This window comes from Desmodus rotundus, chromosome 5, assembly GCF_022682495.2.
Source record: "Desmodus rotundus isolate HL8 chromosome 5, HLdesRot8A.1, whole genome shotgun sequence".
In the NCBI taxonomy this organism is placed as follows: Eukaryota; Metazoa; Chordata; class Mammalia; order Chiroptera; family Phyllostomidae; genus Desmodus; species Desmodus rotundus.
Genome location: NC_071391.1, coordinates 165,145,211 through 165,165,681, shown reverse-complemented (window position 1 = coordinate 165,165,681; position 20,471 = coordinate 165,145,211). Strand labels below are relative to the sequence as shown.

The window sequence follows — 20,471 nt, the reverse complement described above, 5'->3', positions numbered from 1 at the left end:
TCCATGCTCAGCCCCTGAGGAGCCAGCCCTTCCTGCTCAGGGAGGGAGGGGGCAAATGGCACAGAGTCCCACTCGGAGGTCATTGACAGGGGCTCCAAAGAGCAGAAGGATTTTAACATGCTGTCCATGATGCTACAAATAACACACACATAAAGCATGTTAGGAAAGACAGGGGAAAGCGAAATGAAGCAAATAAAAGTTACCCACAGTTGTGTCGTCCAGAGGAAAACTGCTCAGTTACTTCCTAGCTTTCCAGGCACACACATTGTAACAGAATCGCGTCCACTCTCGATTTTATTTTGCACGTCTCTTCTGAAGGTTCTCAGAGCCAAGGAGCACGCTTGGGCTTCAGGGGGAGCATTCACACTGACGGGCGGGAAGAGAGCCAATGGCATCGGAAACAACCGCGGTCACTCTGAAAAAGGGAAGTGGCGGGTTTGGTTTGGAGTTCTTTACATGCTCGCTTATGAATGTGACTGTACCTCATGTTCGGGGAATTCACTTTATCTAAAAAAAAAACCCCAAACATAAAACAAGGCTCTGAGCGAGCTGATTCCTGGAAGATTTGGGAAACGGCCCAAAGTGACTTAGTTTCCCTCCAGCCTCTCGGCCTGTGCCAGTCCGGCTCTGCTCCCGGTTCCGACGCGGGTGTTCTCTCCCCACACCCAGCCATGCGCCGCACCAGCTGGGCGCTCTGCAGTTCAGCTGATTTGGGACACTGCCGTCCCGGAGGCAGCATCAGGTCCCCCAGAGGCACACAAGATGACTGTCCCCAGCCCCTTCCTGTTCCTTAGGAGATCACCAGTTCATTGCAAAAGGGTGTAACTCAGGAGCAGCCCAGGGCCTCGCCTGGGGAGGGGCACAGAGCTTCCTCTCCAGGCCCCCACTCTTCACCAGGGTCCACGTGTCCGCCCGCCCGGAGGCTCTCCAAGCCCCTTCCTCTGGGGTGTTCATGGAGGCTTCACTGCACAGTCAGGCTTGACTGAGTCCTTGGCCTTTGATTCAAAGTCCAGCCCTCCCCCCGCCCAGAAGGCCAGGGGTGTGGGACTGAGGGCCCCGGCCCTCCAATCACACGGCCAAGTCTGCACAGGCCCTGCGTACCCCTCACAGCTGTCCAGTCTCACCCAGGCTCTGTTCTGTGGGTGACACCCGTGCCCTGCCCACCCCCTTTTCTTACTTTAAACCTCAGGGACATTTTACCTGTGGCCACTTCCATGAGGAATGAGCTCTGGGTGCCCCACGTCCTGTGGCTTTGTCCTGACACAGGCCTGACTTCCTCACTGCGTCCCTTTCTGCTGGCCTGTCCCTCAGTTCCTTCCAGCTCCCACATTGGGCCGGTTCCCGGCCCCCCACCTCCGGCCCCCGGCCCCCAGCAGGCCCTCACGTCTGAGACTGGACTGTGGGCTCTGCCTGCCTGGTACCCCTGCCCTCAGCTCTCTTCCGGACACACTGCAGGGTGTGACTGCCCCTCCTAGCGAGTCTACAGCGGTCAGTTTAAACTAGAACAAGCTGCCCTGGCTGGTGTAGCTCAGTGGATTGAGTGCTTTGAACTAAAGTTTGCCAGTTCGATTCCCAATCAGGGCACCTGCCTGGGTTGTGGGCCAGGTCCCCAGTGGGGGCCACATGAGAGGCAACCACATATTGATGTTTCTCTCCCTCTTTTTCTCCCTCCCTTCCCCATCTCTAAAAATAAATAAATAAAATCTTAAAGAAAAAAAAAAAACTAGACTGAGCTGCAGTGACAAGGCAGCCTAAAGCACCCCCCTGGGGCTCGTCCCACCAAGAGGCGACCGAGGGGCACAGCTGACTTCATGTTGTGGCTCAGCCATCGCCACAGATGGGGACAGGAGCAAGGCAGGCGCCTGGGGCGTCTTCTCTGCCTCAGCCCAGCAGTGACACTCCTGCTGGCGTCTGGTGACCCAAATGAGTCACAGGGTCCTGCCCGAGTGCCTGGGCAGGGAATCGTGCCGGAGCACTGAGGCGCTCGGCCAGCATGAACTGTCTGCCCGCAGGGACACCTGCTGGCGCCAAATGCAATCTGATCGTGCCTTCGGAGTTCCGAGGCCTTTGAAAACGCTGTCCAGCCACAAGGGCCACCTTCCGCCCCTCGCCGGCAGTGACACTGGAACACCCCAAGGCCGTGTCCCACCTCAGTGTTTCCTTGTGTGACACAAAAAGACCAGACTACCTTTTCTCTCCGGCCCCAGCGTCTCATTAGGATCTACGGCATTTGCATCTGAGTCGTGTGGAAGCACTAGTTCGCAGAGAGTTCTAGAAAACAAGATTCATTGATTTCACCCAACGACCGTGAGTGCCCAGGCTCGTTCCTCCGGCGCTGGGCACGGTGGTGCACAGGCCGGCAAGGGTCTCTACTTTATGGGAGGATGCCGGGAAAAATGTTTTTACTTTTTGATTAACATAGTAGCAAACTTCTGCTTTATTACCACGGATTCGACCACCTCTGTGTGGCGTTTGGTTTGTCTGGGACACTCATGTTTTACATTGGAGTCCCGCGCAGGCACCTTCAGAGCAGACTGGGCAGGGTGCGGTGGTGCTGCGGAGGGAAGAGGTGGCCGGGGAGTTCCCAGTCACTCTGCAGAGAGGGGTCTTCTTACGTTTTGTCCGAGGTGCGTGCCTGAGCGGCCTGGAAGGCTCGCGTAACTTCCAGCTTCCCAGGGAAGCGGTGGAAGGAAACCTTACGAGACTCCCGCCTTCCAACACCTTCCACTCTGACAAGCGGGAGCCCTAACAGCCGGAAGTAAACTGTCCTGGCCCCTCTTCTCCAGGGCTCAAAGCATCCCGATAGAGGGATGGAAAGACCTTTACTGTGACTCTGCTGGATAGAGGGCGTCTGATCTGGCACCCATTTCTCTCCTAGCTTGGTTATGACCCCTCCGCCTCGCCCCAGAGTGTTTTCATCGGGGGCTGTCTTCTGGCGGCCACCAGGCAAGGAGCCTCGCTGGTCGTTGTCACGCCCGTGGCCGCGGTCCATCCCCTGGAGCCCAGGGTGACCCGGCCCGGCCCGCGCGCGCGGCGGAGGGCGGGCAGCAGGGGGCGCTGCGTGGCGGCGGGAGCTGGCCTCTCCGCGCCCGCGTCTTTGTGCCGTTCGCGCCGCCGCCCTGTCTCCCCGCCGGCTGCGCGCCCCGGCTGGAGGCCGGGCAGGGAAGAAAGGGCGGCTGCAGGCGGGGCGCGGGCGCGGGGCGGCGGGCACCCGGCGCGGACACCCGGCCGCGGCACCAGACGCGGGCGCAGCGCTTGCAGCCCTGCCGCGGCCGAGCAGGAGCGACCATCTCCGGAGCCCGGGCCGCGCGGGACCAGGTGGGTGACGGCGTCTCCCCTTTGTGTCGGCATCTTGGGAACGGGAGCGGCCGAGCGGGACCGAGGGATGTGGCCGTGCGGAGCCGGGTCCCGGACGCTCGGATCGGGGTCTGCTGTGGGGATGCGTGGGCTCCGCGCCGAGGGCGCCACCCTGGCCCTGGCCTGCCCCTCGGTGGCCTCGGCGCCGCTTGAGGCCACTTGAGGACCGCGGGTCGCACCTCCCCGGCCCGGCACGGGTCTGTAGCGTTGCGTCCCTGGCATTTGGCCGGTCCGGCGATGCGTGGCCTTTTGCAGGCCGTGGATGTCTAGGGCCGGGCAGGGCACTCCGCTGGGGCGCGGGGAAGCCGCGCGTTGCGAGCGTCCCCCGCTTTGCACGTCCCCGGCGCCTTAGGACAGTGGCCGCCCGCCTCCCGCCAAGCCTCCCTGGGCGGAGCGGCTGGGGACGTCCCGGCGGGTCTCCCCGCTTCTGTCCTAGCAGTGGCTGCCCTGCACCGTCCTGGGTGCCCAGCCTGGGTTGCTGGGCACAGCTGGAGCCTCCAGGCCGGGAGGAAGAGGTCACTTTCCTGTGCCCTAATGATCTCCGCCTACAGGTCCCACGATGGTCACTCCAAAGTGCTCTCTCTGTCTCTACCTGGCCTGTGGTCTCCTTGTGCCAGGGGGAGGGCAGGGTAAGCAGGAGGAGTTCGCTGAGCCCCAGGGGGATGTCTGGAGTGGGCCCTGCTGCCCTGGGGGAGCCTTTAGTGCCTGCACTAGGAAGTGACCCCAAATCTGGCTTTGACCAGCCATGGAGAGGAAGCTCTTTTTCTGGGAGTGGGGCCTGGGGACCTAGAGAGAGCATGTCCAGGGCCTCTGGCTAGGGCTGGCCCTTGGCGAGAGGTTCTCAGCAGATAAGATGTGTCTGTGAGTGGAAGGTGGAAAGGGGGCTGCTGCGGATGCCTGTGGGCTTTGCCAGGAGGGGAGGCCGGGTCAGATGGGGACAGATCAAGAAATCTCTGGACTCCAGGCCAGCTCTGGTCTTGCCCCCGTGGCAGTGGGAGTTGCTGATGGCTGTCGAGGAGGCGAGTGCGCTGAGCCTGCTTCGGAGTGGGCTGTGGGCCAGGCTGTGTTCAGGGACGGGGGCGTGTATGGAGCGCGAGCCTTAGAAGCAGACCCCCACACCTGCACTGCTTGCCAGCGGGGCTGGCGTGGACGAGGTCCTCATGAGGAAACAGGATGCGAATAACCTCATTTTAACAAAATGGAAAATGCCCAGGTTCAGCACAATTGGAGTTTGCAAGATTGTGTGTTTAAAGGGGCCCTTGAACTTCATGCTGCTAAATTTGGGAAGGGAACTAGAGAAGAGTGGGCTCCAGGGCTGGGGGCAGCAGGCGCCCCTGGCGAGGCACTGATGGGGAGCGTGTGGTCCCCGCGTCAGAGCTCCACAGGAGCGTGGTGCTTCTCTCGTGGCCCGAGACTCGGACGGGACCTCACTCTCAGTTCCGCTGAAGCTGCTGACATCCCTCCGGTGAACGTGCCACTCAGCAGGGCCAGGCGCTGGGAGCCTCGTCACCTGGTTTTTCCACTGTGATTCATGATTCCCCCCCCCTCTTGGGAGCCTTTCTCTTCGTGGGAGAGGCTGGAGGAGGCCTGTCCTCGAGACTGGGAATCATAGTGCCAGACAGTCTCTCGGATTCCCAGCTCCGCCCCCGTGACTGTGAGGACACTGGACTCAGAGGAGAGGTCCGGGGCCCTGGCCGGGGGTCCCTGCTGGTGCCTGCTGTGCACTCAAGCTGGGGAGGGGGGGTTGAGTGGAGGTGTGTCGGCTGCCTCGGGCTCTGGGGGCTTAGGGGCTGGAGCCACTCAGGACAATGTTGAGCCCTCAGATTCTTCCAGGCCTCTGGCCAAGCACGGGCGCCCCGGATTTATGGGGTGCGGCGTAGCAGAGGCTGTGGACAGAGCGGGGTGTCCCCACGGAAGAGGAGCCCCTCCACAGCCACTCTGGGTGACTTCCTGCCTCATACCCAAGCAGCACACTGAAAGTGCCTGTCTCTAAGACTAGAAAAGTCGCTGGGGGAGATCGTGCCCAGAACCAGCCCCTCTGTCCTCTGTGTCTGCGTTTCTGACGCGCACGGATGCCTTTGCCTAATTGGACGAACACCTTACCCTGAAGCGACTGTTCACACACCTGCTGGGGATCAGGCAGGACCGAAGGACAGAGCTGGCACAGCTCCGTGACCCAGCCCGGCGACCCTGGGCAAGGGTCGTAGCCCCCCTGCACGGCCCCCGTTCCTTCAGCTGTGAAATGAAGGTGTTGGCCTAACCGATTCTCGAGCCCCAGAACATGGTGCTCGTGGTAAAGGTGCACCGCAGGAGACTCAGTGCGTGGGGCCGCCGCCCCGTGCAGCCCTGGTGGGGGGCGGAGGGGATTGTTGCAGGGAGGAAGGCTTCTCTCGGGAACGTTATGCTGAGAGAGGAGGCTTTGGGGCGGACGGTCCAGCTGTGATGAGTTTCCACCTTCCTTCGTCCCTGGAATCCAAATCTAACCCCTGCCTCGAGCTTGTTCCAGGAAGGCCCGTGGACACCCAGGGCCAGAGGTTCTCTAAGGAGCCAGAGGACAAGCTGGGTGTGATGGGGAAACTTGAGTTCCTGCGTGGCAGGAGCTTACTTTCTTATATTCCAACTTCCTATATTTTGCGCTTCTTATTATTCGTACAGGCTCCCTGTGTCTGGCACTGGAGGGAAGCTGTAGTTACACTCATTTAGTGTTCCTGTCTCCAGGTGCTGACAGGAAGTGCTGGGCGGGGCCAGGGGTCTGTTCTCACAGGTTCCCAGAGGACAGGACAGGAGAGGGGCCGCTCCTGTGCCTGAGAACTGGGGGGCAGCTGCCTTGTAAGGAGCTCTGGGGGGGAGGTGGGGCTATGCCGGCATCGCCACCCGAGAAGAGGGCACCTCTCTGACTTCCGTGGCCCTGGAGCCGTGCAGATGGCGCGGACTGTCCCTTTATCCCTTCAAGGTCTGTCCCTGCATCAAGGACATCTGTTCACTGGCCTGGGGCCACTGGCCCATGGTTCTCCCAACCTGCCCTCTGTCGCTGGCTTGTCTGCCTGTCTCTCTCATTCCGAATGTCACCACCCCCTGCGGCCCCCACTCCAGGGAGGCTCGTCCACATCCTGGAAGCCTGCCAGTCGCCCTCCCCCAGCTGGTGGGGGACGTGCAGACCCTGCCTCAGGCAACCTCTTCTCAAGGTGGAACTTCTCTTGCACAGCCCTTCTGAAGCCAGAAGCCAGGTGGTGTCTTCTTGGGATGCTGTGGATTGGTCCCTCTGGTGTCCTCATCATTGTGCCCGCTGGCCTCTTGTCACTTCCCTGCTGGGGCGCCTTCAGCAGCGCCCTGCTTGTTCAGTCTCTAGTGCGCCCCTTGGTGAGACGTGGAGCTTGGTCACTGCTTGTTCCAGCCCGACTTTCCAGCTCTCCTGTCTCACAGCCTCCACCCGTGGGTGCCACATCCCCGGTGATCCTCGCAGGCTCGGCACACACCTCGCCTCGTCCCTGCTGCTGGGGGAATGGCTGACGTGGGGGCGACACATCCAGTCCCGGCACCCCAGGGGCGAGAAAGGGGGCCTGGGGCTCCCGCCCACCCCTCCTGCCCGGACCCCTGCCCCTCTTTCTCTGTCCACTGGTGGAAACTTCCTCTCTCCGACCAGGCGCTTCCGTGGCGACTCTGCCTCAGACTCTGCGAGTGCACCTAAAACTCTGCTGTTGGTGACTCATGTCGCTGCCTCATTTCCTCTGCGAAATCGTGAGTCTTCCAAGGTTAGACGTTTGTTCGTTTTTGCATTTGCCTGTCCTGGTCTCCCTGGGTGCATTTTTGTTCCCTGACTGAACACAAGATGGAGGAATCTCATTCGAGAGGGGACATTTGGGAGAAGGGGGCCCGAGGGCACACTGCGTCCTCTCTGTGGGAGATGGAGCCACACAGCGGCCATCCCTCCGCAGGGCGGGGAGCAGGCTGGTGTCAGCTTCAGACAGAGGCCGAAGGCCCGTCAGAGCGTCTGGGTGCGCGGCTCCGTCCTGGGAGGCAGGAAGCAGACCCTGCCTGTCCTCGGCCCTGTGGTTGTGTGGACAGCGGACGACACCAATCCCAGCATCACAAGACGGTGGCCTGTCAGGCTGGCTGGAGGTGGCACCACATAGGGCACCCTGGGATGCAGGGGAGGGTGAGGCAGGGGACGGACGTGACCTCGCCTGCAGGGCCCACAGTCCAGCAGCAGTGAGGAGCTGCCCGTCCAAGTGTGAGTCAGGATGGGACGTCTGGAGAGGGAATGGCAGGTGGAGACGGGCGTGCCTGCAGGGAGCTAGAGAAGAGGGGCGGAGCCGAGACCGGGGAGGGCACTTGTGCAGGTGCAGAGAGGCCCCAGGTGCGGACGCACAGGGTTTGTTCCCAAGGAAGCGGAGCAGTCGGGGCTGACTCTGGGGGACGGGAGGGTGTGGGGAGCCCTCAGCCTTGCGACCCTGGGGTGCTCCAGGGAATGAGGCGGCCAGAGTTCCTTGAAAGAGTGTTTGCGGGAAGCGTGGTGCGGTGTGGGTTCAGGTGGGTTCCTGTGCCGGAATAGCCGCTGCTGGAGTCCCTGCTTGTGGGTGATCCCCGGCGGCCTGCGCCGTCGCTGTCTCTGTGGAGCTGGTTTCTTGCGTCCCTTTCGCTCTTCTTCGGTCTGTGGGGCCAGTTTGAGTTCAAAGGCATCTAGAGGGTGTGTGGTTCAGAAGCAGCTTTGCTCTGGGAAGTGTGAAGGCTTGGGAGGTGCCGGGCGGGCCGGTTGTCCTGTGATCGAGAACACAAGGGCACTAAGAGTCCCATCGATGAATTGCCACATAGTGCTTCACGGTAGCGGTGCGCTGGAGGTTAATCGTCCGGACAAGGGGATAAAAAGGGCTTCCAGAAGACGTTCAGAGCTGGCGGTGCAGGATCTGAATTCGTTGGCTGACCCTGAATATATCTCCCTCATCACTTGGCAGGGCCCGGCACGCTGGTCTCGGGTGTGGGAGAAGAGACAGGGCTGGCTCTCTCTGCTGAGACCACAGCTGTTCTGTCTCCTCCGTCTCAGCGAAGCTCTTGGCCGGCCGGGAGAGCCCAGCCAGTCCACGTGGGCGGCCCCAGGGCGGCGAATAGGGCCGGATGTGTAAGAGAAAGAAGGAAAAAGGCCTCTTTATCCCATCAGCTCCTGCGCCCCTCAGAAACCGCCTCTGGCTCCGCGTCTGCTCGCTCTTGCCCACTGAGGGCTTCACAACTGCCCCTCGACCTCCTGCGCAGGGCAGTGTGGGAGACGCAGGGCGCTCTGCGACCGCAAGGTGGGATGGTGGGAGGAGGTGACCAGTGCCCTTGTAAAAGGGACCCCAGGCCCTGTGCCACGTGGGAACACAGTGACAAGGTGCTGTCTGTCATCCAGGAAGTGAGCGCTCACCAGGACTGCCTCTGCTGGCACCTTGATCTTGGACTTGCAGCCTCCGAAACTGTGAGGAATGAATGTCGTTTGTCTCTACGCTGCCCACCCATGCTCTGGGGTTTGTGTTGCCATCGTCCCAATAGACTAAGACAGGCAAAGATGGCTGGTCACCAGCCGTGTCGGAGCCAGGCCCACGCTGTCGGTCACGTCCTACCTTGACCATCTACAAAGACCCTAGCGAGGTCACATTCCTGATTCTGGGGTCAGGAGGTCAACCCCTAACTCCCACCCACCAGGGTCAGGAAGTGCGAGTGTCCAGGTGCTTGTACGGTGCTGTTTGTGCGTCCAGCAGCAGGACACTTACTAACAAGGACTCAGACAGATGGGCTCTGTGTCCTTGGTGACAAGGTGACTGTGGAGGACAGTGAGGACTGGCGTCATACAGCCGGAGCCCGCAGGGGTTAAGAAGGGGACAGTTACATAGTTAACCACGAGCTTCGGCTGAATGCGGCTGTAACTTTTGCAGAAGAAATATTTATCATTTAGAGAGCCTGGGAACGGAGCAATTATGCCTGCAGGTTTTCTCCTACTTTTGCCCAGGTGGTCTCATTAACGGTTCCCTCGTCTGGAAACCAAGGGCACGTCTGCTGGACAAAGTCCAGGAACTGTTCCGACTGAGAGCTGTGCACCGTAGCTCCCCGAGCTGTAAGCATAGGTTTAAGCATTTGCTCACAAAGCTGCGTCTCGACGGATCCTGCACGCCCCGTGCTTTACACCTGGCTGCAAACTTAATTCGCTCTGTACCTCACTTCGAGACTCGTGGCCACAGTCAGGAGCATCTCTCCTCGTCTCGGGTAAATGAGTTCCCCCCATACTCAAGTCCCTGTTCGGGCGCCACCTGCCGCAACCAGCGTGGGGAGGAGGTCCCTGAGGGAGGGGGCGATGGGTGATTAAGAAAGACACAGACACAGACAGTTTAAGGAAAAGTGGGGGCCAGGTGGGACATTGTCCTCTGATGGAGAGACAATGACCCTGAACATGGTCTCCATGTTTATTTTATAGGAGTTAGTTAGATAAAGCTCAAGGACGTTTTGCAGACTCAGGGAAAACCTGCAGGCATAATTGCTCCGTTCCCAGGCTCTCTAAATGATAAATAATTCTTCTGCAAAAGTTACAGCCACATTCAGCCGAAGCTTGTGGTTAGCTATGTAACTATCTCCTTCTTAACCCCTGCGGGTATGACGCTAGCCCTCACTGGTCTCCATAGGTGACGAAGGCAGTGGTCACGGGCGTTGGTGCTGCCACTTGGAGCTGTCACCGAGAACCCCGGGGTCTGCTGTGTCGCTCCACTGTCATTAGCCTGTGCCCCCTGCCCTCCTGCGGGTGGCCCAGGCCCACAGGGCTCTCCAGGGCTCCCCGCTGATGTCTGAGTGGAGGGTCGCAGTAGAGATGGGGGAGGTCGGTGTTGCCCACCTCTCTCCCTTTTTTTCAGGGGAGAATAGGCTTTTCCAAAAGCACCCTGGCTGCTCTGTCCGTCTCACTGGTCTGGGCTTCGTGGCAACTCCTGGGGGCCAGAGACAAAGTGAGGCTGCAGGGGCCTGGGGCGCCTCCTGGAGAGGGCTGGCCAGACAGAGGGAGGAGACGCTGCCCAGTGTGGGGCGGGCCAGGCTGCACTTGAATAGACAGTCTTTGCTTCTCTTACCTTGTGGCCGGGGTCCAGACCGATGTGCTTGTGGCTGAAATGCCCTTGGTGCCGGGCACACTGGGATCTCCCGCGAACTTTTGCAGCTTTGGGTGCAGTGAGGACCAAGAAATCACCGCCCCATCACGGGCATTTCTGTGTCCCTTCGCAGCCCCACAGCGCCTGGCCCAGCATGGGTGCTTGATCACGGACTGTGAGTTGAACTCATTGGGCGTCTTTTCCCAGCAAAGACATCTGCATCCAGAAACAATCTCATCCATTCACTCTTTCTTTTGTCCATTTACCCGTTCACTCGGCCAAACCTTTTTGGTGCTGGGCACTTTCAAAGGCAGACGCAGGAATGTCCAGTGAGGGGGAGGGCGAGGAGAGGGGGCGGGGGCTGGCGAGAACTAGGTGAGGCGGGCTCTTCTGGAAGCAACAGCGCAGGTGTTAATCTCTTTAACTTTTGGGATCCCGTGAATTCCCGTTTCAGTCCAGTAAAAACAGTCCGTTGGGACACAGAGCCCTTTCCATCCAGCAGTATCGCGTAATGTCCGTGTCTCCTGTTTGTGAAACAGCTCGACATTTCAGGCGCGAGCTCTTTGGTCTGTTGAATAAATACTGCGCAGCCGCTCCCTAAGCCAGGCTCTGGGCCGTGCGAGGCGCAGTCTGTCCTCCGCTGAATGTGCTCTTCCCGCCTCAAGGGGCCGAGGGGAGCAGCCCGTATCTGTTAATACTTTAATCACTCCCAGGATTTTTTTCTCCTTTGGCCTGAAGCCCTGATTCCTTGGCAGTGACCTTGTTTTCCATCCGTCCTGGCCATGGGCAGAGGTTCCAGCCTGCTCCAGGAGGAGCAGCTCTGCCCGCGGGGCCACTCATCAGAGGCCTTGGCTGTGCCCTGCTGGCCTGGCAGATAAGGCCGCTCTCTCAGGGACTGTGTTTATCTGGGGAGGGCAGGACCCCTTCCTGATAATAGCAGGAGCCAAGCAAGGGCGGGCAGGCAGAGGGGCTGGCGCAGCGGGAGCCACCGCCCCCTGCTCCCAAGGGAGTGTAGAACGCACCCACAGAGTTCCCACGATCGGGGCGGAGCACAGAATGTGAACTATCTCAGTAGGGACTTGTATCCCGATCACACGCTGAATGGTTTCAGTCGGGCCGCATTGGCTTGAATAAAACATATTCCTAACATTAATTCTCCTTGCTTGGTTTTACTCTTTTGTAAATGTGGACACTAAATTTAAAGATTATATATCGGCTTGCATAGTTCCTTGGACGGATGATCGGGAAGGACTTAGAGATGTATGTCTTCTGTGGTTAACGGCCCTCTAACCTCCTCTGGCCCCTTCTGGCCCCTTCAATCCCTGGGGCCAGGCTGCTCCCGGGCTTGGGGCTTGAGGCGCCCTTTGCACGAGTGGCCCCCGATTAGAAAGGGGTGCTGGGCTCTGCCTTTCCGTTTGTGCCCAGTTCGCTGCAGGGAGCCCTTCTCGGTAGGTGTCTTCCTTCTCAGAGCCCACACCGCTCAGCTCCTGCCTCGCAGCTGCACCTGCACTTTCCAGCCGCCCAGTACGTTTTGCTGCACCGTGGACACACGTGGCTTCCCTGGCCTGTGCTCCGTGGCTGGCTGCATTTCCTGTGGTCAGCTGATGTCCCCTGTGGTTCTGGGCATCCCGGGGTAGCCCCTGCCCTCCGGTCACCTGCTCTTCCTCCATCCGGTCTCAGCTCAGCTTGCCTTTTCTGAAGGTCATCCTGGTTCATCCCTCGGATTTTCCTGTCATTTCCCAGGACCCCTGTGTGGTCCCTGCAGGCGTCATAGTGCCCCTGAGCTGCTGGATGCAGCAGGCACCGCACGTGAGGCCTGAAGCTCTGCACAGTCAAGTGTGTTCATGTCCTGGAAACACGTGTGAGCTCCGAAGTGTCCGAAAACACGGACATCGGGGTCGGTGTTGACACAACGTAAGTGTCCTGCAGCCAGCTGGGACTTGAGTCACATAAATGACATTTTACCCGCAGCGTGAGTTAAAGGGTAAGCTTTGGGTTTCGGCTTGCACCGACACTCCCAAGTTTGGAGCTGCCCTCCACGCACCTGCCTTGCTCCCCACTCTCCGTGACCGCAGACATGAGATGCATGCGTGGACACGTCCTCATCACGCTGTCCTGGGTGACCGTGTGGCAGGCGGGGGGAGGGGCGCCCGACTCGGTTTTGAATTCCCAGCTTCGGTGCAGCGAACTTTTAAATGAACTCCGTGATTTTTCACGAATGAAGGACCTTAGGGTTGGCAGGATCACTTTATAGCTAATATTAATGTCCAACCACTGTGCTGTACACCTGAAGCTCAACTCAATATTGAATGTCAACTGTAATGGAAAATTTTTTTAAAATTTAAAAAAAGAGAGAAGACCGTTTTCTAAAGAGAACAATAGCAACAAGAGATCCTGTCTGAAAAACCACCCTCTGGGGCTTTTAAAGCCACTGACATCTATAAATGATTCCAACTGGCGACAAAGCCATAGCCGGGCTGCTGCCACCGAAGGTCACCTGGAAGCCGCGAGCTCGTCGGGAGGTTTTACTTTCCGTTCCCTTCGGCGCGTCCCTGGGGCGGGCTCCCCGCACGTCGCTAGTCCCGATCTGTTCATCCGGAAGTCAGTCTGCTGATGCTTCGCGCCCGTGCAGCGAAAATAAACACCTTGGGCCGTCAGATAGAAGTCATCTTGGTAAACATGGAGTCATCACTTTGTAATTTTCTTCTAAGTCATGTGAGCTACCAGGAACGGTTGCAATCAAGATGAAGTGAGCCCTCTGCTGAGCCGGAAGCATTTATATATAAATCGTGTTGGCTCGGCAGGAGGAACGGGTTTCCAGGCCTGAGCTGGGGGAGGAGCGGCTGACGGGGGAAGGCGTGTTCATCGGCAACCGCGTGATTCCTTCGGATGGGGCGCCCTGGGGAGTCCCGCTCAGGGAACTGTTAGTAGATGTCGAGGAAAAGACATGCTTTATGCACAAATGCTGCTTTAAAAAAAACAGCCTCGCATGGGAAGCATCTCAGTGTGGTGCATATCCTGCCTAATTAGGTAAGATGTTCAGAGACCGCGGACGTGGGGATACGCGTACAGTGTCTCATTAAGTGAAACGACCCTGGGACTGAAGTGGGTGTGGAAGAGATGTGCAAACGTGGAAAGTATGCCGAGCAAAGAAAGGAATCGTGACTCACGAGGATTGTGACTTTTCTGCTGCATTTGATTTTTTATTGTGGTTATATTTCATTTCACAGTGAAATAAGTGATGTTGGTTAAAGAGTTCACATTGTAAGTGCTGCCACCGCCACTCACTATTTTATCGTTCCATCAGCAACAAATACAACTCCCAACCCATCGAGGAGCCCCGCGCCTCCGGCCGGCACTTTGCAGCGGTGACCGAGGGGGGATGTGAGCGATGCGCAGAGAGAAAGCCCTCCCATTGTTGACAAGCAGAGCAAAGCAGCACAGGGGGCTTTCGGTCTTATTTTCTGTCACACCCCTGCACGTGTAAGCGGTGACAGCTAATGTCAGACAGGGATGTGTGACCCCACCGCGTCCGGGTCGCCTCCTCCGTAGCCGGGGGGCGGTGGTTATGGTCTGAGCAGGATGCCGTGGGACCTCAGGGCTGGGGGCCTCCTGTCCCGCTCCAGACCGCGGGTCCCACTGGAGACTGCCTGCCACCACGGTCTTTGGCCTCCGCCAGAGCTCCGGTTTGACGCGTCTGAAAAGTGGGAACAGTGATGGGGATTCTCCTTTCTTCGGGGCTCCTCTGAGGGTTAAAAACATACAAACTTTAAAGAAGAGTTTTGAAGGAATAGGAAAATTTAAACCAAAAAAGGGGGGGTCTATCCAGAAGTCAGATTGACAAGTAAACCTTTCGATTTCCATGGAGGGGGTGGGGCAGCCAGGGTGACAGTGGGGGGTGGGGTGGGGGGAGTGGCCAGGGCCCCGGGAATTCGGAACGGATTCAGGCACCGACTAACGCACTCAGACCCCATCTGGAAATCATTTCCCGGTCGGATAGAATATTGCACTTCTGCGCCACGAGAATGGAAAGTATTAGCCCCATTGGGGCCGTTACTACTTTCTCAGCTAAAGATGGGACAGCCTGAACGAAATGATGCGGCACTTCCTCCTGTCCGTGGTTTCCCTTCGCTGCGGCCGTGGCTTAAATGTTCAGGGAAAATGCCAGCAAACCGTGGTGCTGTTGGAACGCACAGCAGGTGCGTGGCTGCTGGCTGAGCTGAACAGCACGCCCGTTTCTCGAAGGTTCACACCCTTTCCGTCCTCTGTACCGGTCTTAACCCATAACAGTTCAGCCCAACTAGACGCTTTTCAATTTTATTGATCTTTCAAAGAACCAGGTCTTCGCTGTTTTTCTCTGTGGTTTCCTGTTTGTGATGTTACCGATTTCTGCTCCAGTTCTCGTTGTTTTTTTCTGCCTGCTTTGGGCTTAAATCGCTCTTCTTACTCTCGTTTCTTGAAGGGGAAGCTGAGAGTATTGATTTTAGATTTCTTCTTCTCTGATATATGCAGTGCATGTAATGCTATGAATTTCCCATGAAGCTCCGCATCTGCTGCCATCTACTCGTTTGGGTAAGTTGTATCTTTCCATTTTCGCTCAGGTCACAATGTTTCTTAGATTCTCCTGAGGCTTCTCCTTTGGCCCATTGCTCAGAGCATGCTGTTTACTCTCCAACTATTTGGGGGGTTTCCAGCCATCCCTCTGCTACTGACCTGCAGTTCAGTCCCGCTGTGTTGAGGAAGTTCACTTTGTATGATTTCTGGTTTGTTGGATCATCTGTTAAGGTTTCTGTACTATGGCCTAGAAAGTTCCCCACGTGCTAGAGGAATGTGCCTCGGACTGTGGTGGGGTGGGATATTCTACGTATCCAATGAAGGAAGTTGACTGCTAGTGCCATTCTGTCCCGGTCTGCTTTGTCCTTACTGACGCTCTGCTGGCTGGATCTGTCCCTCACTGCAAGAGCGAAAAGCCTCTGTTGATCACAGTCAGTTTGCCTGTTTCTTCAGTGTTTGCGTTGTGCGTTTTGATGCTCGGTGGTGAGGTGCGTGTGTGTTTAGTACTGGTACGTGTTCGTGAGGGACTGGCCCCCGTGTGGCTTGGCAGTGGCCCTCATCCTCGTCCCTGAGGCTCTTCCGGGTTCTGCAGCCTGCTTGGTCTGGAGTGACTCCGGCTGGCTTTGGATTATTGGCCTTAGTGTGTTACATCCGCTCCCTGCCCTCTACTGCTAACCGGATTCTTTGTATTTAAAGTGTGTTTCTTCAGACAACGTATCCTTGCGTCTTGCTTTTCTATCCTGTCTGAAAGTCTTTCTATTCGAACTGGCCTATGTCGGCCACTCACAGCGAAAGGGATCACTGTTTCAGTTGGGTGACTGTGTACTGTGCTCGTAACTGTTGTCTGTCCCTGACCTCTTGTTTGTGTGTTTCCGACTCCTTTGGTTCTGCATGTTTTACGTAACTTTGTTTTGTCTTTTCTATTGGTGTTCAGTTATACTCTTTAAAAACATTTTTAGGGTTTAGTGGTTGCCCTGGAGTTCACAATATATGTGTTCTTAACTAAAACTAAGTTCGCTTTCAAATACTGTGCCATCGGATATGTAGCAATGGCATCTTGTCATGGACTGTCCCAGCTCCTCCTCTTCCTTCCCAATGGCACTGCTGCCGTCTCCTTCCCTTGTTCCCGTGCCCCAGTCCTCCCACACGGTGCTCTTTTTACTGCTTTAAACGATTTTCTTTTAGCTCGATGAAGCATAAGAAAAAAAAGACGTTTTCTTTTACCTTCGTATTTTCTTTCTCTCTCCTCCTGAGTTTCTGACATAGAATTTTCCTTCTTTCTGCAGAACTTTCGACACTTCTCTCGAGGCAGAATGAGCAGTGACAGATTCCCTCAATCCCCGCCTGTCTAACGAAGTGTTGTTTCTCCTTCGCTTGTGAAGCGTGGTTTTCCCGGAAACAGAATTCTAGGTGGGTGGCATTTTCCTTTCAACGCTTTAAAAATTACACTCTGCTCTTTTCTTGCTTGCCCGGTTTCTGAAGGGAAGTCAGATCTAATTCTTATTCTCTCTCTATAAGCGCTGTTCCCCCCTCGCCCTCAGCGTCTGCCAGAAGTTTCACTTTGTCTGGGATTTTTGCAATGCACTGCAATCGGCCTGATGAACATTTCTGGTATTTGTCCTCCTGAGTCCCCTGTGAGCTTCCCGAAGCTATGGTTTGGTGCCCGTCACTGATTTTGGAAAACTCTTGCCCATTCTCGCTTCAACTATTTTTCTGCCCTGTTCTCTCTCCTTCTTCTGGTTTTCCAATCGTGCGTAGGTTGCACAGTTTGGAATTGCCCTACAGTTCTTGGATGTTCCTTTTTTAAATTGTTTTGCTTTCCTATTTTATATTTAATTTGGGAACATTCTGGTGCCTGTCTTCAGGCCCACTGCCTTTTCCCCTGGCCGTGTGCAGTGTGTTGACGAGCCGGGCACGGGCATTCCTCCTCCTTTACTGCGTCTCTATCCCGGCATTTCCCGTGGTTAGGTATTAAACCCCATCGCTCTGCTCACAGAACCCACTAGCTGCTGTGTTTTGCCTGCCTTTCCCACGAGAGCCCCTTCTGTGTTCATGACAGTTGTTTGCGTTGCCTTGTCTGGCTGTCCCAGTGTCCCTGTCACCTCAGAGTGAGGCCCGGCCTGCTTTGTGGGGTCTGTCGTTGCTGCTGAGCCTGCTGGGCTCGGTGGCGGGAACTGAGGTCCAGGCTCTCAGGGTGAGGTGTGAGGCTGACCTGGCTAGTAGCCGGGCTGGGTCTAGAGGTCCCACGTTCTTCCAGGGTCTTTTCTCTGTCCACCTTGCTGTCTCTGGGTCTGGGCCTTTCTCATGTGGGCCACCCTGGGCATATTTCGGTTGGCCGCCCTTCCCTCGTCGGAGCCTGGTGTGGAATTTTCTTGGTGCATCACTGTGAGACCCTGGTGGCATTCCTGGAGGTCACACCCACTGAAGGGTGGGGCTCTTTCAAGGTTGTGGCCCCTAGAAGTCTGGTGCTCACTCAAAGCTAGTTCACGCCCAGCCTCCAGCCTTCCGGAAAAGCTGCCGCACAGGAGTTCCTATCAGTCAGGGCCCCAGGGTGTCTCCTGCAGGTGAGCACAGCTGGGTTGGGGCTCCGGACCCCACCTCTGCAGATACGCCCTCGGTGGTGTGCCCCGGGGTTTCCGTTCTCGGGTTGTCAGTTCATGGGGCCTTTCTCGTGAGGTCGCGGCTCACCGCTTCCTGCCCCACCCTCCCTGTGGTACCCCACGTGTGCTGCTGCCTCCCCGGTGTGTGGAGCTACGAGCCCGTGGAGGCACGGGCGTGGTGGGACACAGGCTGTCAGAACCTCTGTGGGAGGCTGGGCAGTTTTATGGGCCTAGGCCTGAGCCTCCCACTCATAAGGGAAAGGGAGCAAACCCTCTTTTCCCTTCCAGCTTTGGTTCGAACCTTCTGTTTCTCCTAAATCACTCGTCACACTGAGTGGTCACGGTTTTCTGTTGCTGGACCCCTTTCTGCCCCAGTGAAGGAAGGCACTACCTGGACGACTTGGCATGCATGGTTTCCGTCTTAACGGCATCCATGGGACGTGGCATATCGATTACAGATGTCAGGTATTCAAGTATTTTTTAAGTGTAATGAGTGACTGGGATGGAATCCTTGTAGGAAGTAATTTATCTAAATTTTAATTTTGGAGAAGTAAGTCCAAAAGAAGCCAACACAGAAGGTCACTTACTGTACTATTCTATTTATAGGACACACCCAGAATAGGGACAACCAGAGGGACAGAGAGCAGATTGCTGGTGGCCAGGACCTGGGCGGAGGGGACTGGGTTCTCACTGCCTGGTGGGCAATGGGTTGTATTTTGGGGTGACAGGAATGCTTTGGGGTTAGATAAGAGGTGCCGATCACACAAGATTTTGAATGTACTACATGGCACTGAATTAACTTTAAAGTAGTTAATTTTATGTGTTGTGAATTGCACCTCAATAAAAAGTAAATAGATATTAAAAAGTAAAAAATCTCGCAGGACTAAACTTCCACTGTGAAAAGCCATCTTTCTCCTGCCCCGGCCTCCTGTCTTCCAGGCTGGAGGCAGGTGTCTGCCTCTGGCTTCTTGCATCCCCCTGCAGGCCACCCCTTCACCCCCCTTCTACATGGAAACTGCTACCTCCCGCTGTATTCCTACTTAATAGGGAGGTTTGCCAGCACCACATAGAAAACCTGCCACACGTAGAAATCTGCCTCATTCAAAACCGCATCGTCAAAGGAGTGGTTTTCTCAGCCTTTCAAGGTAGAGAGCAGAACGTGAGGCTGTGTTTTCTCTCACCGTCCCCAACAACCTATTTTTTCCAGGGCTGATGCTATAAGAAGCTTCTTAATTTGTGCCCAATTCAACATTCAGTTGCGTGAGTCAGTCGGCTCTTTGTGAGCAGGTGGAAGCCCAAGAGTCGGATTCATCGTTAGGAGTCACTTCTTAAACTCAGGAGTGATGGCAGAATCAGCCAAATGCCTGTTATCACAGAGAAAGAATAAAAAAAAAAACCCCAAAACACCTAAGTTCGTTGAGAGACAACGAGCCAGTGAGTCCGTCCCATAGCTGTCATTGGACAAATAGCTCCATTCCTGAAGAATGTGTTTTATTTCCCCCAGAGAAGATAAATGTGACCCGACGGACTGCAGGACAGCTCTGGGGGTGGGGGGGTGACCGCGGCCCTGCCTCCCAGCGCGCCCACCGCCCATGTACGACCCCCGTAGAGAGAGCCCCCTGTATGGAGGACGGACAAGACCTCCATTCATCTTGAAGTCAGGTGAACCGATCACAGATGCGAAAACCTCCCCTCGCAGCTGCACGCGCCCACCTGCACACAGCTGTGTAGGGTTTTGAAACAGGAGCTTGGAGGTTCAGCAGCAGCTAAACGACAGTTCTCGACCTGGAAATTGAAGGGCCTCGGGGGAGCCGAGGGAGGGCCCTCAGCTCCTTTTGCATAGGGCGGGTCAGGAATGGAAGGTAGGGGTGGGGCTCTGTCCTCCCGAGCAGGATTCCGTGCTGGTGACTAGCTGGCCCCGGGTCTAAGTGTCCATTTATGTGAAAGACCGAGAGAGGGGCAGGAGGAGGGGGAACAGCTCTCAGGGCCGTCCTCAGCACTTACACGTGGGGCCTTGTAGTGGGGTTTCAATGAAGTTTGCAAAGGGTTGCATTCCGTGATCTTTTGTGAGGCCAAAGGAAAAATGATTATCTTCCCTCAATGCGTATCATCTTGCGGGTCATAGACGACATCGGAGATATGTAGCTCTAAAAATCTAGTTACAAGAGCGGCCAGTTAAGAAAGTAAGTCCAGTAAGGAATAAAGTGAACAGGAAACTTCCCTCTAGTCTCAAGTGATTTTTGACAGCTTTTTTCCCCCTTTTTTTAACATTCCTCTAGAAAACTTAGGTGTGTGTGCGTTCAACTTAAATTTGTGTTCACCACCTGGATTTACATAAATTGTTTTCTACCGTGTGTGTGTGTGTGTGTGTGTGTGTGTGTGGTTTTTTGGTTTGTTTTTTTTTTCTGTTTCTCTTTTACCACAGGCAGCCACGCTGAGTTTGCATTCGGCAATATTGAATTTGTAACCGTTGCTGACCTGATGGGTGAAACATGGTATCTTTACGTCTGTACTCCATTCCTTTTCACTGTAAGTGAGGTCCAGCGTCTTTTCAAACACTTACGGTTGACGATGTACCTACACCTGGGGAAAGCGATCAGTGACTGAAATGATCTCTCGCAGGCCCGTTTTGCTCCAGGTTGGCTTCGTCGGGTTTTTACTTCATACTTGGATGGAGCATCCCGGTTCACTTCGAACAGTGAATTACTTAAATTATATTCCCACGAATTCAAAATTAGGAGAGGAGCACACTCGTACCAAACAAGAAGCCTAACCTTACACTTGGGCTTCAAGCGGCAAACAGTGGTGCTTGGTGTTTTTCCTCTCCCGGTGGGTAAACCGTGGGCGTGTGAGATTCCCA

General features: G+C 56.2%; 1 protein-coding gene across 6 annotated transcripts in view; it reads left to right on the top strand.

Moving 5' to 3' along the window:
• Positions 1-3,091: 3,091 nt before the first annotated feature.
• Positions 3,092-20,471, top strand: part of RNF144A (ring finger protein 144A) — a 72,583-nt gene continuing 55,203 nt past the window's right edge. Inside the window, exons 1-3 of one of the 6 annotated variants that reach the window (XM_071221587.1) lie at positions 3,092-3,318; positions 7,001-7,109; positions 16,298-16,421. The gene's annotated coding sequence lies outside the window, so the exon portion shown is untranslated. Of the gene's footprint in view, positions 3,319-7,000; positions 7,110-14,891; positions 15,030-16,297; positions 16,422-20,471 lie in introns of those variants that run through there. The other 5 variants (XM_045189567.3, XM_053923939.2, XM_071221588.1 and 2 more) reach the window with 5 other exon arrangements.